We start from the raw sequence: 19,361 nt of genomic DNA on the forward strand, positions 1-19,361 counted from the left end.
TGTGACCTAAGCAGTCAAGAGGACACACAGAGAGCACACCTGCTTCTGCATCCGTGTGATGAGTAATTGACACTGCACTGAAAACAACTTAACATTGGATAAACTTTATTATTATTATTATTATTATTTGAAAGGCAGAGTTAGAGAGAGAGAGAGAGAGAGATTCTATCTGCTGGTTCACTTCCCAAATGGCCACAATGGCAGGGCCAGGCCAGGCCAAAGCCAGGAGCATAGAGTTTCTTCATGATCTCCCACATGGGTGCAGGGGCCCAAGCACTTGGGCCATCCTCTGCTGCTTTCCCAGGTACATTAGCAGGGAGCTATTTCAAAAGTGGAAGAGCAAGGACTTGACCCAGCACCCGTATGGGATGCCAGCATCATAAGTGGTGGTTTAAACTGCTATGCCACAACACCAATCCCCTATTCTAAATGTTGCTTATTTATTTTTCAATTTATTTAACAAAGAGACATAGACAGAAAGACAGAAAGGGATCTTCCATATTCTGGTTTACTCCCTAAACAGCCAGGGCTGAGCCAGGCCAAAGCCAAAAGCCTGAAACTGCATATAGATATCCCATGTGAGTGGCAGGCACCCAACTATTTGAGCCATCACCTGCTGCATGTTAGCAGGAAGCTGGATTGGAAGTCCCAATATTGGCTTACCCTGCAGCACCACAACACCTGTCCCTAGGTTTCTTTTTAAGAAAATTGTGAAAAATAAATTCATAATTTTGAAAGTAGCAGTTTAAATTCATTTCTATTTTTTAAAAATATCTGAGAAGTTATTCTTCTTCTTTTTGGAGACTTTTTATGGCTACTTTGCATTACTTATTCCTTCAAATGAAGTCTAATTTTTAGCTTCAATCTGAAGAACTAATCTCATTGGAGTTTTGATTGGAATCTCCTTAATAAGGAGAGCAGCAGGCCATTTCATGTAGGCTCTGGAGCCAGATCACCTGGGTTAGAATCCTGGTCGTGGGACCAGTGTTGTGGTGTAGTGGGTTAAGCCAGCATCCCATATGGGCAACAGTTAGAGTCCTATCTGCTCCACTTCTGATCCAGCTCCCTGCTAACACACCTTGGAAGGCAGCAGAAGATGGCTCAAGCACCTGGGACCCTGTCACTCATGCGGGAGACCAGATGAATCTCCTAGCTCCAGGCTCAGCCTGGCCCAGACCCAGCCATTGAGACCATCTGGAGAGTGATACAGTGGATAGGAGACCACCCCTCCCAACCCCCAACTCCTCATTTGTCTCTCCCTCTCTTTGTAACTCTGCCTTTCAAATAAAATAAAAAAGTCTTAAAAAAAAAAAGAAGTCCTGGTTGTACCTTGTAACTGTTTCAAAGTTAAACAGTAACTGGGCAAGTTACCAGTCTCTGTGTATCAGTTTGTAATATTAAGATATAGCATAGACTCCTTAGGGTGGCTGTGAGGATTAAATGAGTTAATACTTAGAATATTATTATTTAGAATAGAATCAGGCACATGGAAGTACTCAGTAATGTTAGTTATTATTTTAAATAGATATATTTGGAAAGGATGGACTCTAAGATATTGAGTCTTATTATCTGAAACAGCTATGTTTTTTATTATATTTAAAATTCTTTTTGTAAGACTCTAAAGTTTTAAACATTTTCTTAAAAGCTTAAGGTTTTCCTTTTTAGACAGTCTCCGATTCAGATGCAAATGATTGTATTTCAATGTAAATACATTTGTTCCTGCCTCCCACACATCAAATACTTGTGAATATAAAAAGGTAACAGTTCATGCTGACAAATTGTTATCCCACTTAAATATAAATTCAAAGCACAATTATTCTTTGAAGTGAAAGAACATTATAACATAATCAATAATTAATTTTCTGGTCTTGGCAGTTTGAGATATTTTTAGCAATCTCAATGATATACAATTCACAATGATTTTCTTTTATGGCACCTTTTAAACACAAAATATTTCCTGGAAAGAAGTGTAATGAAGAAAAAATTGTGAATCTTATTAAAATCAGCTACATTGGGTACTTTTGTTTCCGATAGACAAATATAATCCAACTGGACACAAACATGTACAGCCAGGGAAAACATTAATTGAGTGCAACCAAATGTCACAAGCATGCAGAATTTGTAGTTTTGGAAACGTGATCCAAAATCCAAATGTCATAAACCTTCACGTGACCTTTGTGTTACAGTCACCCAATGGCCAGATGGGGTGTGTGTCACCATGGAAACACACTTTGATGGAAAGACGCCTGATGAGGTTGAGCAGTGTGAAAGATCAGGGTGCAGCTCTGTGATAAATCAGCAATTTGTCAGCACAGCGCTGTCTGCGAGAGATGCAGGCGGGTGTGTGCTGTGCTGTGTAGATGCCATTGTTTAAGAAGATATGTGATCTTAGCTGATGTCCATAGGTGATGAGCAAAGGAGAACTATTTTAAGAGTCTTCTCGGGCTTCTTAACATAAAAGTGGGGAGTATGACAAAGACATCAGTCTAATTTAAGGATGAAAGTAAGTCACAAGCAAAAATTTTTTTTTTCTAGTGCTTCTCGATAAATATTTGATGGTCTAAAAAAAACACTACCTAAAGTTAATAAACTGATCATGGAACTGTCAGTCCAAGCACTCTGTACAGATGAACTGTCCCTAATTGATAGGAATTGGTCAAAAATTCAAATCAATTTACTTCCAGCTACAGATGTTCTGCCAATTATATGGAAGGCATTGCTAGGGGTGGATGCTATGTTGAGGGTTAAGCCAGCACTTGGGACACCAACATCCCATGTCAGACTGCCTGGATCAAGCTCACCTCTGATTCTGATCCAGCTTCCTGCCTGGGAGGCAGCAGGTGACAGCTCAAGTACTTGATGCCCTGTCACTCACGTGGGAGACCAGGATGGGGTTCTGGGCTGCTGGCTTCAGCCTGGCCCAACCCTGGTTGTTGCAAGCATTTGGGGAGTGCCAACAAGATGGAAGATCTCTCTATCTCCCTTGCTCTGCCTTTCAAATAAAAATAAATAAATAACAAGAAGATACAAAGTTATCCTGCTCTGAAAAGGTCTAAATGCATAGATATTAAATTCTCATTTATGCTATGACTTATTCATAATAGAGTCAAGTTAAGGACCATAAGGATTCACTGGAGGAGAATATTAGTATTTAGACGTGCAGACAAGATAAGTCTTCAGGGAACAGAAAGTCTTCAAAACAGACAAAGAAATTGTAAAAGAAATGTTCAGCAAGAATAGCTATAGAATAAACAAGCTCGAAGGGCAAAAAACCAAAACACTTGTGTTCATAAGGGTTGGCTATAGAATACGAGACACAAAGTGAAATGAAGATGGGATAACAGGGCAGTCCAAGCACATGTGATGTCCTCCCATCACAATTATCCCCTGAAAAGCACGGGGATACAAAGAGTCTCATCAGTGGACCAGAAATTTGGGAGAGTCCTGGATATAAAACCAACGGGGATCAGATCTATGTGGAAATGCGGCTGATGGAAATCCCAGCTCATCAAACACGCCATCCAGGAAGGATCAGCTCATGGAAACACAAGGAGCAGGAGAGGAGCTGTGGTGCTCTTCAGGGTGGTTCTTGGACTGCTGCACCTTGCATTCCTCCCCATCGGCTCACAACCTAATGCATCAGGACGGAGCCTCAAGGGGCAGGAGGACTACAGAAAGATATCAACACACGGAAGTGGACAAGGAGTCTGTCTCAGAAAACAAGCTGCAGTTGGAAGAAGTTAAAAGTGTGCAGTGTTCTTGCCCTGCAGGTGGATTTAGATGGTGAGATGCATAATAGAAAAATACATGTTAGAAATGTGAGGATTTGGAATTCACAATTTCCCAACAAATGGAGAAAAATATAGAACCAATAATGATCTATCCACTAGCAAAAAACAGAAAAAAAAACAACCATAAAGTAAAGAATAACATAATAAGAATAACATAATAACCAGAAAGAAAACAAATAATAAAACATACAATAAATAAATACATAATAGCACGGGTTCCAGTTTTGTGGCTCAGTGGGTTAAGCCGTCACCTGCCATGCTGGGATTCAATATGAGTGGTGCTTCGTGTCCTGGCTGCTCCACTTCCCATACAACTCCCTGCTAATGTGTACGGGAAGGCAGTGGAAGATGCCCCAAGTGCTTGGGTCCCTGCCATCCACATGGGGGACCCGGATGGAGTTCTAGGGTCCTGAATCTGGCCTGGCCCAGCCCTGGCTGTTTGTGGAGTGAACCAGCACATGAAGGATCTCTTTCTCTGTCTCTCCCTCTCTCTCTGTAACTCTGCCTTTCAAATAATTAAATAAATCCTTAAAAAAAAAAAAAAAGACTCACGCTTTTACAATTATACATTCCTTCCTTCCTTCATTTCCTCATTCCTACCCACAAGTCATTCAGCAAACATTTGATGGGAAAAGTTCTCGTTGGAGCACTTATGATGAAAGTGAGTGTACAGCTTTGAGGGGTGTACTGCCTTTGAGGGATGTACAGCTTAGGACGGATAAGCGATGACCAAGTGTTGTGCCTCAAGTGCCAACAGCAAGCCCGAGTACCAGCAAGTGTGGCACTCCTGTTTTAACAAGGCGGTATCTCGGTATTCCAGACAGAAAGGGGCTTTCGGAAGCCCAGGAGTCTGTGAATGAAGACCACGCTGAGACGTTGCCGATCAGACTTCAGCTCTGCCCTTCCCCTGCCGTGATCTGCAATAAGACACTGACCTGGCCGCATCCCAGCTTCCTCTCCTGTAATTTGAAGATGAGCTTTCCTCTCCCACCCGAGTGCCACGTACATTAAGTGACATCTTGCCTGTGTGGCTCGCATGTCCCAGGCCTGTGACGGTGGCGTGAGATCACATTCACTTTAATATTCTCTGAGCTTCCCGAAGTCCCCTCCAAACAACAAGTCCCATCTCTTGGGATATAAGCCCCGCGGCACGCTTCGCTCTGGAATGTCTAGGAATTCCGGCTTGCTCTTCCAGACATAAAGGTCAGCTCTGTAACTCACCTCCTCAGCGAAGTAGAAGAAAAGTCGAGGCAGGAGCTCAGGAGTAGCTTCCCAGCATCCCGGAAAGATGACCGGAGCTGGTGCCTTCTCCTCCCTCTGGTTAAATGAGCAGCCAAGCAGATGGGGCTGCCTGCTTGAGATCCCATACTTAGATGTTGCTGTGTCGCAGCCTAAAATGCCAAGCCCAGGAGCTTTCTACCATAATGAAATCAGGTAGGTGGGTAGCGACAAAGGAAGACGAAATTAGTGTGATGGTGAAGAGTATTTTTTTTTTTCTCTCCTAAATCAGTATGCCCCAGACATGTAACAATCTTTATGTAATTCAGGAACCCAAAAAGAGAATAAAATACAGATTGCTTGAAACTATACCTTGAAACTCCTCCATTCAGTGCTGCCATTGCGTGTGGAGAATGAAAACAAATACACATTTGCTCGAATTATACACCACTGTCTCGATATCATGCTTCATTTCTTTTTGGTATGATTTTGATAAATCTCACCTTACTTCAAAAAGTTTGTGGGGACATGAGATTAAAAGATAAGCTTATTTTGGTTTATTTATTTTATTTTACAAAACTATCTTTCTGTTTCCTACTCAAAGAAAGCAAATGCTTCACTTCTCTTACTGTTGTGTTTGACTCCGAGACACCAGCCTGCTTCCTCTCATCAGTTTCTCTGCAACATTCGGCCCTCTGGGTTCGACAGTAAGGTAGGGGCAATCCAACGTTCCAGTCCCTCAGCAAAAATTAAAACAGGCAGTTAGGAGAGTGGGATGGAGTTCTCTCTGAAACAGCTTCCTTCAACCTTATTAAATAACACACATATGGGGGCCGGCGCTATGGCACAGCAGGTTAAAGCCCTGGCCTGAAGCACCGGCATCCCATACGGGCGCCGGTTCTAGTCCCGGCTGCTCCTCTTCCGATACAGCTCTCTGCTATGGCCTGGGAAAGCAGTAGAAGATGGCCCAAGTCCTTGGGCCCCTGCACCCATGTGGGAGACCCAGAGGAGGCTCCTGTTTCCTGGCTTTGGATTGGCCCAGCTGCGGCCATTGCGGCCAACTGGGGAGTGAACCATCGAATGGGAAACCTCTCTCTCTCACTGACTTTCCTCTCTCTGTGTAACTCTGACTTTTGAATAAATAAATAAATCTTTATAAAAAATAACACAAATGAGGGTACTTCCAAAAGTTCTGGAAAATGGAATTAAATGATGTTTATTTTGTTGCAAACAAATTTTGACATTCATGCAGTTTTTTCATGCATATTCCATGAACTTTTTTTTGAGGCTCCCTCATATGTAGAGATTTCATTTTAGCACCAAAATAAACGTACCATTTAATTCCATTTTCTTTTTTTTTTAATTCCATTTTCTATAGCTCTTTTGAAGTACCCTTGTACATGATTCAAAATGACCCAAATTAACAAAGAAAGGCTCACGATTGAGCTATTGGAAGTTAACTGACTGAATTGGAGATGCATGAAATCATACATTAAGGTGAAACCCAAGAGAGAGTAGACATTGATGGTTGTGTTTTAATCAGTTAGGACTACCATCCCTGGTTCACAAGACTGTCATAATAAGATGGTTGTGGAAATTAATCCCTTGGTCAGGGCTGCTTGTTGGTGAGGGAGAAGAGCCTGCTTCTCTCAGAAAGATTTTCAGATCCAGGGCGGAAGCTCCAGAGCCACTCTCCCCCCTAGTCCAGTCGGGGATGGCCACAGGAAACTAACCAGACAGATGTGTAGAAAGGCTGACAATAATCAAGCCGGAACGCCACAAAATTCAGGTGTGGAGGAGCAGGGATCCCACACAAGCTTCTGCTTCCCTCCGTGGTCACTCTGCAGATGGGAGGGAGGTCTAAATCACTGTTAGAATTCCTGGCATTTCCATGATCATTCTCTATACTAATAATTTTTTCCTAAAAGGCAGATTCTATTACAGGCACTTACAATAGAAACTTTTCTATACACACACACATACACACACACACAAACATATTTTTTAGTCACTCTTGCTACATATTCTGATTAGTTAAAAATAGCAGGTTGCACTTAATTTGTTTTTTTTTTTTTTTGAAAAAGATAGCTTAACGAATTTAATTTAGGCATGCTATACAGTTGTTCTAGCAATCACTAATATAATACATGACCTGAGAGGTATCCCTAAAGCTGAATATTTCTTCAAAACAGTTGATTATTGCATCAAAAAGACCAATTCATAAAGAAAAAAGAATCTGAAATTACATCTCAGCATCACAGGGATCTTAACTCTATTGTTTACCTTGGCTCAATGTTCATCTCTTTTCGTGTGAAAAGTGGGGTGTAAAGTGTGAAGGCACAGGTGAGGGGCTGGGAGGCTGTCACCTGAGTGCTCCCCATCGACCATCGCACCTGCAGGGCTGGACGGTCAGGTTCTCATTCTTCAAAGGTTCTAACCTCAAGCCCAGACCTGCTCTGCTAGCACCCTCCATCAGCGCTGTACTCCACCAGTGCCAGTGAGAACTGAGACCTTCCCTCTGTCCAACAGACATGCGTGTGAAATAAACAGGCACGCTCACAACTCTGACAAAAGATCTGCTGGGAAAAGGAAACGTTTTGCTTGGCATTCCAAGTAGTTTTCATAACATACAAGGCTTCCCCAAAATCATTTCTGGGATGTAAAAAATGTATTTATTTGGGAGCCAGAAAGAAGGAGAGAGAGACAATGAGAGAGAGAGAGAGAGAGAGAGAGAGAGAGAGAGAGTGCTCCTCTTCATTGGCTCACTCCCCAGATGCCTGTCTTGGCTGGGGCTGGGCCTAGATGTAGCTGGGAGTTGGAAACTCAGTTGAGTTCTACCAGGAATGTGGCAGGAAGTTACTTGAGCTACCACTGCTGCCTCTCAGATTCTGCATTAGCAGGAAGCTGGATCAGGAGCTGGAGCCAGGAGTCAGACCCTGATGCTTCAATGTGGGACAGTGGCATCCTGCTCACCAGGCCAAACACCTGCCCCTTTCCCCAAACCCTTGAAATGCATATTGTTATTCTCATTTTATAATTGAGTAATAAAACTCAGGATAATATGGTAGCCTGGAATTAAGTTTAGATTTGATTGACGCTAAAATCCTTGTTCTCTCATTTATCTCATTTTCCCCAATGACAGAAGATTAAAGCTTGGACTGACAGAATATTTGGAGATTAACAGATGCATTTCAATACTGTATCCACTTGCTGCTACTGTTATCAAAGATTCCATCAACCACAAAAACATGTCATAACATACCAAAACTCCAGAAGCATTATTTTCAAACTGCAAACATAAATAATAAAATTCCTCTATAAAAAGTTTATTGTGGGGATGGTGTTATGGCATAGTGGGTAAAACCTCCGCCTGCAGTACCCACATCCCATATGGGCACTAGTTTGAGACCCAGCTGCTCCACTTCTGATCCAGCTCTCTGCTATGGCCTGGGAAGGCAGTGGAAGATGGCCCAAGTCCTTGGGCCTCTGCACCCACGAGGGAGACCCAGAAGAAGCTCCTGGCTCCTGGCTTCAGATTGGCTCAGCTCTGGCCATTGTGGCCATTTGGGGAGTGAACCCGCAGATGGAAGACCTCTCTCTCTCTCTCTCTCTGCCCCTGCCTTTGCCTCTCTGTAACTCTTCCTTTCAAATAAATAATCTTTAAACAAAGAAAAGGAAATTGACAGAATCTACAAATAGACTTTTAAAAAAAGTTTATTGCTATTTAACATGGTATTTGAGTAATACTTCTACTTAGAGTGCAACTGTTGGCTTGGGTGATGGATGAGTCGCCATGAGTCCTCAGAACTAGACCTAAGAAGCTGATTATGAGATTGACTCCTGAAAGCCCAATGGTACCCCCACACTTAGCCCTGCGGCCTTGTTCTGATGGGGAAGATACAGCCAGTCAAAATAATGATCCTACCCGGACAGCTGGCACAGCTCATAACTGAGAGACCGCCAGTCATGGACACTTCGTCTCAAAGGAGATCATTAGGTCAACAAACTGGCCCCCTAGCAGACCCTCCCAGGCAATGGCACACAAGACTTACTTGTTTTGAGTGAAGAGGTCAGAGACAACTGAAGAGCAAGGAGCAAACTTAGCATTGGTGTATAGCGGTGAGCATAGCTGCCTTCCAATGGGCAAATGCAGGTAGAAGCCTACATTGAGAGAAAATTCCCTTGTGAGCAGAGACTCCATAAACTCCCCTGTCTCAGTCCGCTTTGTGTTGCTAAAGCAAAATGCCTGAGGCTGGGGCTGTCTTAAAAAAAAAGAGGAATCTCTGGGTCACAGTGTTGGAGACTGAACATCCAAGATTGGAAGCCACATCTTTCTGGCCTCAATGAGGACTCTTGGCTCAATCAGAAAATGAAGGATGGTACCACATAGATGGAGAACTTGAGAGAGAGAGGGGCAGGGGGAGGGGGAGGGGGAGGGGGAAGGAAGGGGAGAGGGAAGGAGGCGGAGGGGGAGGGAAGGGGGAGGGGGAGGGGGGGAGAGAGATCACATGGCAGGGGGAAAACTAGAGATGGTGAGGGTCAGGCTTGCTTTGTTGCAATAGCTTTTCTTCCAGACCTCATCCAGTGCCAGCCACTCCCGCAGGGTGGTCCCCGCTGAATCCCCTCTCACCAGGCCCCACATTTCAAGGGTTCCCCCACCTCTCAATCTGGCCATTCTGGGGCTCACACTTCTAACACCTAAACCTTGGGGGTGTTAACCACAACCAAACCATAGCACCCCATCAGGATGCCCTTCATTTAGAAAAATTTCTAGTGAATTAATGAGACAGACTGGCTGACTTCAGTTTTTTGAAGTCCTTTCTCTCAAGAGCAACTTTGCACGCAGGGAAAGTCAGTCCGTATGATTTTCTGACATTTTGAATGTGAGAAAACAGGCAAACAAAAACTCTTGGTAGCATTCTTGGGCTGCATCCCCTTGCAGACTCTGAATTCCCGGCACCCCCTTGCGCTTCCCTCTGGGAATGCAGACTGACCCAGGCTTCTGTAAACATCTCATCTTGCACCTGGAGAATTTCCAGAGCAGCTGTGCTTACAATCACACCCCATCTTGCACAGCCAACTCACACGCTTGCTTTCCTCTAGCATTTCTACGAATCCGTTATCTTACCATTTTATCTCGCCCCTCTTCTCAAAAGCAGTTTGCAAGAATGTATAGCATAGAGCGCCACTGGAAACATTACACTGTGTTGAATGATTGCAGCATAAGGATGAAACACACCTACAAAGAAATTAGATGAAAAAAAATGTTTAAAATAACCACTGCCTGTCCTTCTATGATGGACTGGATAGTTAGCTGTGCATATTTACGTTAATTAGGATCAATTCTATTAATTTCTTTTCAGGTTATAGTTTCTGTACAGTCCTTGTCATTCATGCTGTCACTGGGACATTGGGAAAGAGTGTTGAAGGGCTCTGTCGTAGCAAATACAAGCTCTGGGTCAGTTCATTCTGCTTATTCTCGTGAACTAGTCTCAGGACTCCTCCACCCACAAGAGAGGCACACGGTGTAGCCCTCCGTGCTGGGAAGGAGAGCAGTAGATGGCAGTGGGCAGCCAGTGCCCATTCCCTCATTCTCAGTCAGGATAAAAAGGGAACTAGAACAGATTCTATTCACAGTGTTTGTGAACAACCTGAGAACATTACACTGTTGTTGGTTGTAGGTTCCAACATGGGTTTCTGTATCAGCCCCAGAGTGAGGAGAGTGCAGCACACACAGGAGATTATTACAATTCATTCCATGGCTTTTCCTATTAAGGCCCTTATTAGGGTTCATGGCACCACAATAACCCACAATAGGTTTAAAAAAAAAACTCCAATGGAGTCACACAAGTATGGCTGAGGGGTCGACCTCTCCACCAAACTCTGGATTTAGGGACATGTGTAAGCCTCCTGCCTTGCACGTGGTGTTTAGTGTTTAACCATTTAAAGGGCAGAAAGCAGTAGATTGGGTTCTTTAGGAAGCATTTGGGAAAAAAGCTCTTTTTTTTGCTTTCCTTGAGAATCATCAACTGTCGCTCCCCCTCTTCGTGGAGGAACGACACTAAGCCCTGCCTAGGCTTCATATCCGAGTCACGGCACCATTATGCAGCTCCCCGTCTTCGTGGAGGAAGGACACAGGACCCTGCACTGTTCTTTCGTCTGCTCGGCCCTTCCCAGGTTTGCTGCTGGTTCTTCCCGGGTTGGCTACCGTCCCTTCCACCTCCGTGGAAGGGCGGTTCCCCCTGCCACTTTCCCCACTTCCGCGGGGGAGCGGCACACCGCCGGCCGGCTCTCTCGAGGGCTGCACAGGTGTTCCTCAGGTGGATGTTCCCGGTGCATGTTGTCTCTCTCCTCCTTTATAGTCCTCTTCCACCAATCCCAACTCTGCTACCCACACGCCGAGTACGCTGCTCTCCTCCAATCAGGAGCAGGATCAGCTCCTGGAGGTCATCACTCAAATTGGCAAGAGGCAGCTGCATAGAAGCTGTTTCCTCCTCTCCCAGTGCCATATTGTGGGAGAGCAGATGCATAGAATAAGTCTTAATTCCAGTAACTTAGTCTAGTCCGAGTTGCTCCCCACAATCAACCATGAGTCAAGTAGCATCCAAGGATGGCAACCAAGGAGACAGCAAGGGGGTGGCTAATAGATACATCTCCTATAATTCCATTTCACTGCCAGGCATAAAATAGTTTGAGCCAGAAACTTGTAGGATGAATATAACTAGACATGCATTTTAGCCACATTAAATTATACCACCAACAGAAGGTCTGGGTTTGGCCAAATCTATTTTTTCAAAAAATTTTTTTTGATGAGCAGAGAGAGAGAGAGAGAGAGAGAGACAGAAACAGAGACTTCCACCCCAATTACTGGTCCACTTTCCAAATGCCCACAAGCACCAATAGCCACAGCTGGGAGCCAGGATCCCAATCCAGGTCTCCCGTGTGGGTGGCAGGGACCCAACTACTTGAGCCATCACCTGCTGCCTCCCAGGGTGAGCATTAGCAGGAAGCTGGTGTCAGGAGCAGAGCCAGGTGTCAAACTCAGGTGCTCTGAAATGGGACATGGGCATCAGAATTGGCAACTGAACCCTGGCCAATCGCCCAGCCCCAGGTGGAAGCAATCCTACTTCCAGGAGAATCTTTCAAGGTACACCAAAAGACCAAGACACCTTTCCATTCTGAATTTTATAACAAAATAATGTTACGGACAGGCAGACTTCATCTAAAAAGATAACTTGGCCTGGGAATTCGATTTATAACCAATTTCAAAGAGGGAGACTTGTGTTCTAAAATAATAACAGTAAGCTTTAATTCAGTGTTTTCCATGGCCACACAGTGTGGCTATTAAGCACTTAAAATGCATCATCTCATTTCATTTTCATGATGTTTCTATGAGATAAAAATTATTATTAGCCATAATCTACAGATGAGGACTGAGGGATTATATAATTCACCTAAGGTCAAACAGGCTAACAAACAGCAGAGCTGGGGGTTTTGCAAATGCCCTGGAAATCTAGAATACTTTCAGTAGGGAACTGCACTTTTACCTCTCATGAACAATAACTTTATTTTTAGAAAACTATGACTACAGCCCTTAACATGCAGAGATAATTACCAGCAGCATCAGTCACCTGTCAGCTTTAGACAGAGAAAGTATCAACGGCATGCATAGGGAGGAAACTTAGCTCTCTGCACCCAGTGCTGAAAAAAAAAAAAAAAAAGGATCTATCACAGACAAATCATTTGCTGATTTCATCTGAGAGAGAGAGAGAGGCAGACACAGAGCTCCCATCCACCGATTCACTCCCCACATGCTCTCAACAGCCAAAGCCGGGCACTGAGAACTGAATCTGGCTCTCCCACGTGAGTGTCAGGGTCCCAGTACTTGACCATCACCTGCTGCTTCCCAGGGTATCCATTAGCAGGCAGCTGGAGTCAGACGCAGAGCCAGGACCGGAGCCCTAGCACTCCGACTGGTGTCTTTACCACTGTGCCAAATACCCACTCCCGTAGGAAACATCGCAGTGCTGGCTGGAGGCCATTCCCGGCTGACTCTGGTTAACACAAACGCAGTTTAGCTTGCCCTGGGCGCCTACAACTTGGTCCTGGACTGGCGTCTGTCATGGCATTGGAGGCTGGCGAGCACTGCTGATGGTGACATAGACCTAGCGGCCGCAGCAGCTGAGTTTTCTGCACTGCATTGCTGAGTGGGCCTTGGAACTGCCTGCGGAGAGACAGAGAGAGCAGAGAGGGAGAGAAAGCAAGCGCCCCTGGTTGTTGGGTGTTGGCTTCTTTTATAAGGTAAGGGGTGGTGCCTCCACGTGGATGAAGCCACCTGGGAATTTTATGACACCACTATAAATTTCATGTGGAGCTCAACATCCATATTTTCAGTCCCTGATGAAATCTAAGTCCCTTATTAAATAGCTGCACCCCAGAAAAGTGGTCTTTTGATTGACAGGTGGAGGGATTGCGTGGCACATTGGGTTTGCAGGGACTTCCAGGTCACTCAAACCTAAACCAACTACCTGGTCACACCATGTAACTGCTATTATGCCCATTTTACAGGTGATGGAGCTGAGGATTTAAGATGCTGTTTTGTGCTCATGGCTTTACATGAGTCCGTGGCATTTTCTTGTTTTAAAATCATGTGATCTCTATTTAAATTTTCTAATAAAAAGGACACCAGCTCCAAATGGCTCCATGGAGCTTTTAAATTTTGAATTTTACAAGGAATAAGAACTCCTGTTATTCAAGTTTTTCTAAGGCACATGAAAGTATTAAAGGATCAACAAATTATTTTGCAACTATTTCACCTTGATAGAACAAACACAAAAAAATACTGTATTCCCATCTTACTCATAAATATTGAGGTAAAGACGCCAAATAAAATACAAGCAAATTAAACATGGCAAAGTAAACAGTAAAATATGTTGACTAGTTAATATTTTTAATTATGTTAGTCTAAAAACATACATTTTATAAAAGCATGCTAAAATGATTGCATTAGGAACTAGTCTCCAAAAACACACGTCCAGGTCCTGACCCCCAGAGCCTGTGACTGTGACTTTATTTGGACAAAAAGGTCTTTGTGGATATAGGTAATCTTTGAGATTATCAGGGTGGACCATAAACCCAGTGACAACCAGTCCTAATGAAATACCTCAAAAGAATAAAAATAAAAGAAGTAGAAGTAGCCCCCAAACATTATCATAGGGACGTATGCAAGCTAGGGATGGGTGATGTGGCGCCGTGGGTTAAGCCGCTGGTTGGAGAGCATGCAACCCATATCACAATGCCTGGGATGCAGCCCTGGCTACTCTGCTTCCAATACAGCTTCTTGCTGATGCATTTGGGGAGGCAGCAGATGATGACTCCAGGCTTGAGCCCTTGTCACAAACATGGGAGACCAGATGGAGTTCCAGCCTTCTGGTTTTGGCCTGACCCATTCCTGGCTGTTGTCAACATTTGGGGAGAGAACCGGTGGGTGGAAGACTTCTCACTCCCTCTCCCTTTTTCTATCTATCTATCTATCTATCTATCTATCTATCTCTTGCTTAGTCTCTGTCACTCTGCTTTTCAAGATGAACAAATAAACATTTTTTTAAAAAAACTAATTGTAAGCATTCTGTTAAAATTATAAAAACATTAACTATGTTAAAATTATAAAACACTATGTTAAGAGAAAATTTATCAGGGATAATTCACTGCTCTCTTAGTGTTGTCTTAGAAATATACTGAATGTGATAGAGAAGAAAAATGACGTAAGTACCAGTGCTCCCTGACTTATGATGGGGTTGTGTCCTCCTAAAACCACTGCAAATTGAAAATATGCCACGTTGAAGATGCATTGAACCCACTTAACCTAGGGTAACCTTAGCTTAGCAACACACACCTGTGGAGTCCCAGTTGTTTGTCCTGAGGACTCAGAGGCTGACCAGGAGCTGCCCTGATTACTTCTGCCTGCATCAGGAGAGAAGATCAGACAGCTTAACACTAGCCCGGGAAAAAATCAAAATTCAAAATTCCAAATTCAAGGCACAGTTTCTACCAAATGCATAGTGCCTTCATACCACCGTCAAATTGGAAAATCACAGTTCAAACCATCCTAAGTTGGAGACTCTTTGTCTTGGAAAATTGTCTTATTCAGTTGGGGATATCATATTAAAAATACTGGCTTAAAGGACAGGATTCATTCATCATTGCTCCCAGATGCTGTGAAGTCCAAAATCAAGGTGACATGGGAGAACCAGGCAGGACAGGGTAGGACAGGTGAGGTGGAATCACAACTTTTGCCAGCCATGCCCTGTAACTCCACCCTCTTACCTGTCAATCCAGTAGGCCCACTTTCCCATGATGCATCTGTGTCTCATCTGGGACCAGGAAGGAGGAGACCCGTCATGGTCAGGTGGAAATTGAGCTCCGCATGGAGGCACCAGGAAACTCCCCGAAAGCTGTGCGCATGTTAAACTCTATTGTAGAGTTAGTTAGGGCATCACCTCCTATCCCATAATAAAGATCAGTAATGGGAGAGGGGCCCTTCTTTTGCTCTTGGCTTGTGGCCTCGTGGGGAGCTCTCCAGCCCACTCATTCCTGTATCTCTCTGGTTGGGGTGGCCTACATTCATGCCTGAATGGATAGTCACTCTCTATCTTTTAAATAAATCCTGCTCTCACTTTTGCACTGTATTTGTGCCTCTGCTTTGCCTTCTTATCTCTATGTGGGACCGGGAATAAAGATTGAGATACATAGGCTTATAACAAAGTTGCGGGCTGGTTTGATTCCTTTCCCTCGCTAAACAGTGGCCTCCTTCTCCCTGTACCCCTACACGGCAGGGAGAGACTTCTGGTCTCTTTTCCTCCTCCTATAGGGGCAGTCATCTCAACACAGGGTTCCCACCCTTATGACCACTTCCAAACCCCACCACTGCATTGTGGGTTAGCCCTTCTGCTTGATTGAGCCTGCTGTTGAAGTTTCTCTCTATGACATGTTTTAGTTTAAACATGTTAATCTGTAGGTAAAATTTTTGTTTGGTTATCTTTTTATGTTTTTTGTCTCATTGTTGAATTATTCATTTTAGTCTTGTATTATTCTCACTTTGTTATTTATTTGTGCTTTATTTATTTATTTGTGATTATTCATTTTAGTCTTGTATTATTCTCACTTTGTGATTTATTTGTGTTCTCTTGTAGCTATCCTAGAGCTTCTTTAGTACAAATATTTTGAGTCCTATTTCAGGAAGTTTATGAATCTCCATTCCTTTTGGTTCGGTTGCTGGGGTTTCGTTGTTTCTTGGTGGTGTTTCTCCAGCTCATCGTGATACTTGTATTAGAGGTCTGTGCATTTGAAGAAGCAGTCGTCTCTTCCAGACCATGGACTTGATCATGAAACACCCACTTGTTCAGAGTGAGGTTCTCATTGGAGTGTGCTGTGGTAGCAGGGGTGTGCAGTGGCTCTGGGTTTGCAGGGATGTGATTATCTCATCAGTCAGCAATCCTAGAAAAATCTTTCTTTTTTGTGTTGTCACATATTTTCTTAGACTTATTAATTAATCAAAGTTTTTAAAGATAGTCTTTTATTCTAGAATATTTTTAGATTTGCAAAAAAATGTCAAAAATATTAAAGAGTTCTATAATCTCCACCCTACATCCTATGTTGCAATGATACTCCAGTCACTGCACCTAGGCCTTCTACTTTCTCTCCTCTAACCATAACCTCTCCCCATATCTGATTCTACTGTATACTCCCCAAGATAGTGGATCAACAGGAATTCCTTAAATTCTACATCATAAATGCCTCTGTTGAAGTTCAGCATCTCTCATATTGCAGATGAAAGTAGGTTTGCACATGGATAAAAAAGGTAGTCAGAGTCAGTACTGGACAAGACCTGACAAAGTTTTAATACACTTCAGTACCTATTCTAGTGAGCTATATAAGGATTACTAGTTCTACAACGATTTCTACTATAACTAAAATTGAATTGAAAAGAATGCAGAATTCCTGCTTACTTCTCTTCACTAGTTCTCCTTGCTTGATCTCTCTCTTGTAATTATCACTAATGACCTCAAAGCCACGTGTATGCATTTAATTTCTTAGATTCTGGGGGAAGAGCTTGATTTCAAAATGTCTATCTAGAAAGCTGCAAAAATAGCCATTGTGGAGATAACAGAATAAGGGAGCAAAAGAAGAGCAAAGGTGTTAAATACATTGAAAGAAAATACATTTGTTTGGACATTATTTTGATCATGAATTGCCAAGCCTGCTATGATTTTTCCCATTTAAAAATTAAAAAAAATTATGGTGGAAAACAAAGCAAAACAAAACACTATAGTAAATAGTGCTACCGGTCCAAATTAGAGAACCATAAAAAAATTCATTAAAAAATAAAAATCATTTGATCAACTGAAGGTTAGACTTAGGCTAAAGGCCCCAGAAAAAAAATGAAATACTTTTATTTGGAAACTAGAAAGATGAACTCAAAATTCGGTGAATTTAGTTATTAAAAAAACAAGGTTAATATAACAAGAAAATTCCATTCATTTTAGTGTAAGGCTCTTCAAATTCTCTGTGGGACAAAGCAAGTTATCAAGTCTTCAACCAACACATCACTCACTAAACATAAAATAAAAAGCAAAGTTTCAACTATGTCCACTGCTATTATTTTTGAAAACTCCTTTTGCATTTTTCTCTTTTCTTGGTGGTGCTGCAGGATTTCGAAATGTTTATTGAAACTTCTCCCTTGGAATATCCAAACTAAATTCAACATCACTTCCCGCCTACCAATTCATCCACTCGCCCCAGTCAGTGGTCCCGTCGTGTTCTCCATTACAAAAGTTCTGTATTTTGAGTCAGCATTGACTCATTCTTCGCATCTTCGGATTTTGGTCACCATGAAATCCTATATAATTGTTTTGCCAAATACCTCTGGATTTCATCCATCTGTCTGTAATTTCATAACCTCTCCACCTTGTCCTTGTGTAGCCCTAGTTACCTGAACCTTAGTGTTATGTCAGTTCAGAGAAATAGCGTTCTGCTTGAGAAGTGAAATTGATGGCAATGCAAGTCTTCACTCATTCTCCTAAGAACGTCAGAGTGTAAGAAGTGAAAAGCAACATTTTGAAGCCAGACTGCCTGAGTTAAAAAATTACCTCTGAGGAGTCCTAGTAGCACCTCTGCTATTTCCTCTGTAAAATGGGATAATACTAACATCCATATCCCAGGACTACTGTGAGAATAAAACATATGTAAAGCATTTACAACAATTCTGGCACATTTTATTATTTTATTGCTGATTTTTTTTATTAAAAATCTGTTTCAGCTCCATCATTGCCAAAGGGGATAGCAGTTGTTTGGCCTTAAGTACCTCTCATCTCCACTCTGTTTCCTACCAAATTAACTCCCTAGAAGCTAGCCCATATTATTCTTAGTGCCTCTGGCCATTTCTCCCCAACTTGGGAGTGACTACAATTCTGAATTTATATCAGCAAAAGATGGCTTTTTTCGTTAGTGGGCAGAGATGTATCATTAAGAAATGGGGAGGAAAAAAGGGCTTAGCCTTTTGGAAAAGAATCAGTCTGGCTAGAAAATCTCTTATAGAACCATGTGGATTGGAATCTAACGTTCAAACACGTACGCCACAAGGGGAAAAGAAGAAATACGGAGTGCATACTTCTGGAATCTTAATGAGCAGGGATTTTCCAAACATGAAATAAAACTCAGGAGAAGTTGAGGAAGAAAGAGCCCCCTTTTGAATAGAAATACATTAATTTTTTACAAAACAATTTAAAGTGGGTGGGTGTTTGCCTTGGCAGTTAACTTACTGTTTGGGCTGCTCACATCCCATATCAGAAAGCCTTGTTCGAATCCCAGCTGCCCCTGGTAGCTTTTGATGCAGGTTTCTGCTAATGCATTCTCCAGGAGGCAGCAGGTGGTGGCTCAAGTACGTGGGTCCCTGCCGCCCATGTGGGAGACCTAGATTGAGTTTTGTGCTCCTGGCTTTGGGCTGGTTGGGAACCTGTGGAAACAGAACCAGCAAATGGGCAATTTTTTTGGTCTGTCTCTGTTTCTCTCTTGCTTGCTCTTTGCCAAATAAATAAGTAAATAAAAAATTTAAACAACCAATTTTATATGACATAAATTTAAAATCTCATGCTTGTTGAAATATTTCATAAACAGCAAAATACAAAATACCACAAATTGGGAGAAATTTTCTATGGTAACTTTGAAATTTTTCTTTAATAATCAAACATCTCTTAGGAAACAGCAAGGAGGAAAGAAATTAAATATAAAGGTGGGCAGGTGATTACGAGAAGCTCAGGATTACCAGGTGAAGACGTAGTTAACAAATGTATG

At 42.7% G+C, this 19,361-nt stretch overlaps 1 long non-coding RNA gene across 3 annotated transcripts; it reads right to left on the bottom strand.

Moving 5' to 3' along the window:
- Window positions 1-6,305: 6,305 nt before the first annotated feature.
- Window positions 6,306-18,967, bottom strand: LOC149122836 (uncharacterized). 3 transcript variants are annotated; one of them, XR_016219406.1, is made up of 4 exons: window positions 18,830-18,967; window positions 10,138-10,248; window positions 9,062-9,170; window positions 6,306-6,869 (listed from the first exon to the last, which is right to left on the bottom strand). It is a non-coding gene; the product is annotated as an uncharacterized LOC149122836 (long non-coding RNA). The 3 variants fall into 3 exon arrangements; XR_016219404.1 differs by lacking the exon at window positions 18,830-18,967 and adding an exon at window positions 12,906-13,299 and having other exon boundaries at window positions 6,309-6,869; XR_016219405.1 differs by lacking the exon at window positions 18,830-18,967 and adding an exon at window positions 12,906-13,299 and having other exon boundaries at window positions 6,311-6,850.
- Between the last annotated feature and the right edge of the window lie 394 nt (window positions 18,968-19,361).

The sequence above is a fragment of the Oryctolagus cuniculus genome, chromosome 13 (assembly GCF_051225735.1).
Source record: "Oryctolagus cuniculus isolate XC-2025 breed Fujian yellow rabbit chromosome 13, ASM5122573v1, whole genome shotgun sequence".
Taxonomy (NCBI): Eukaryota; Metazoa; Chordata; class Mammalia; order Lagomorpha; family Leporidae; genus Oryctolagus; species Oryctolagus cuniculus.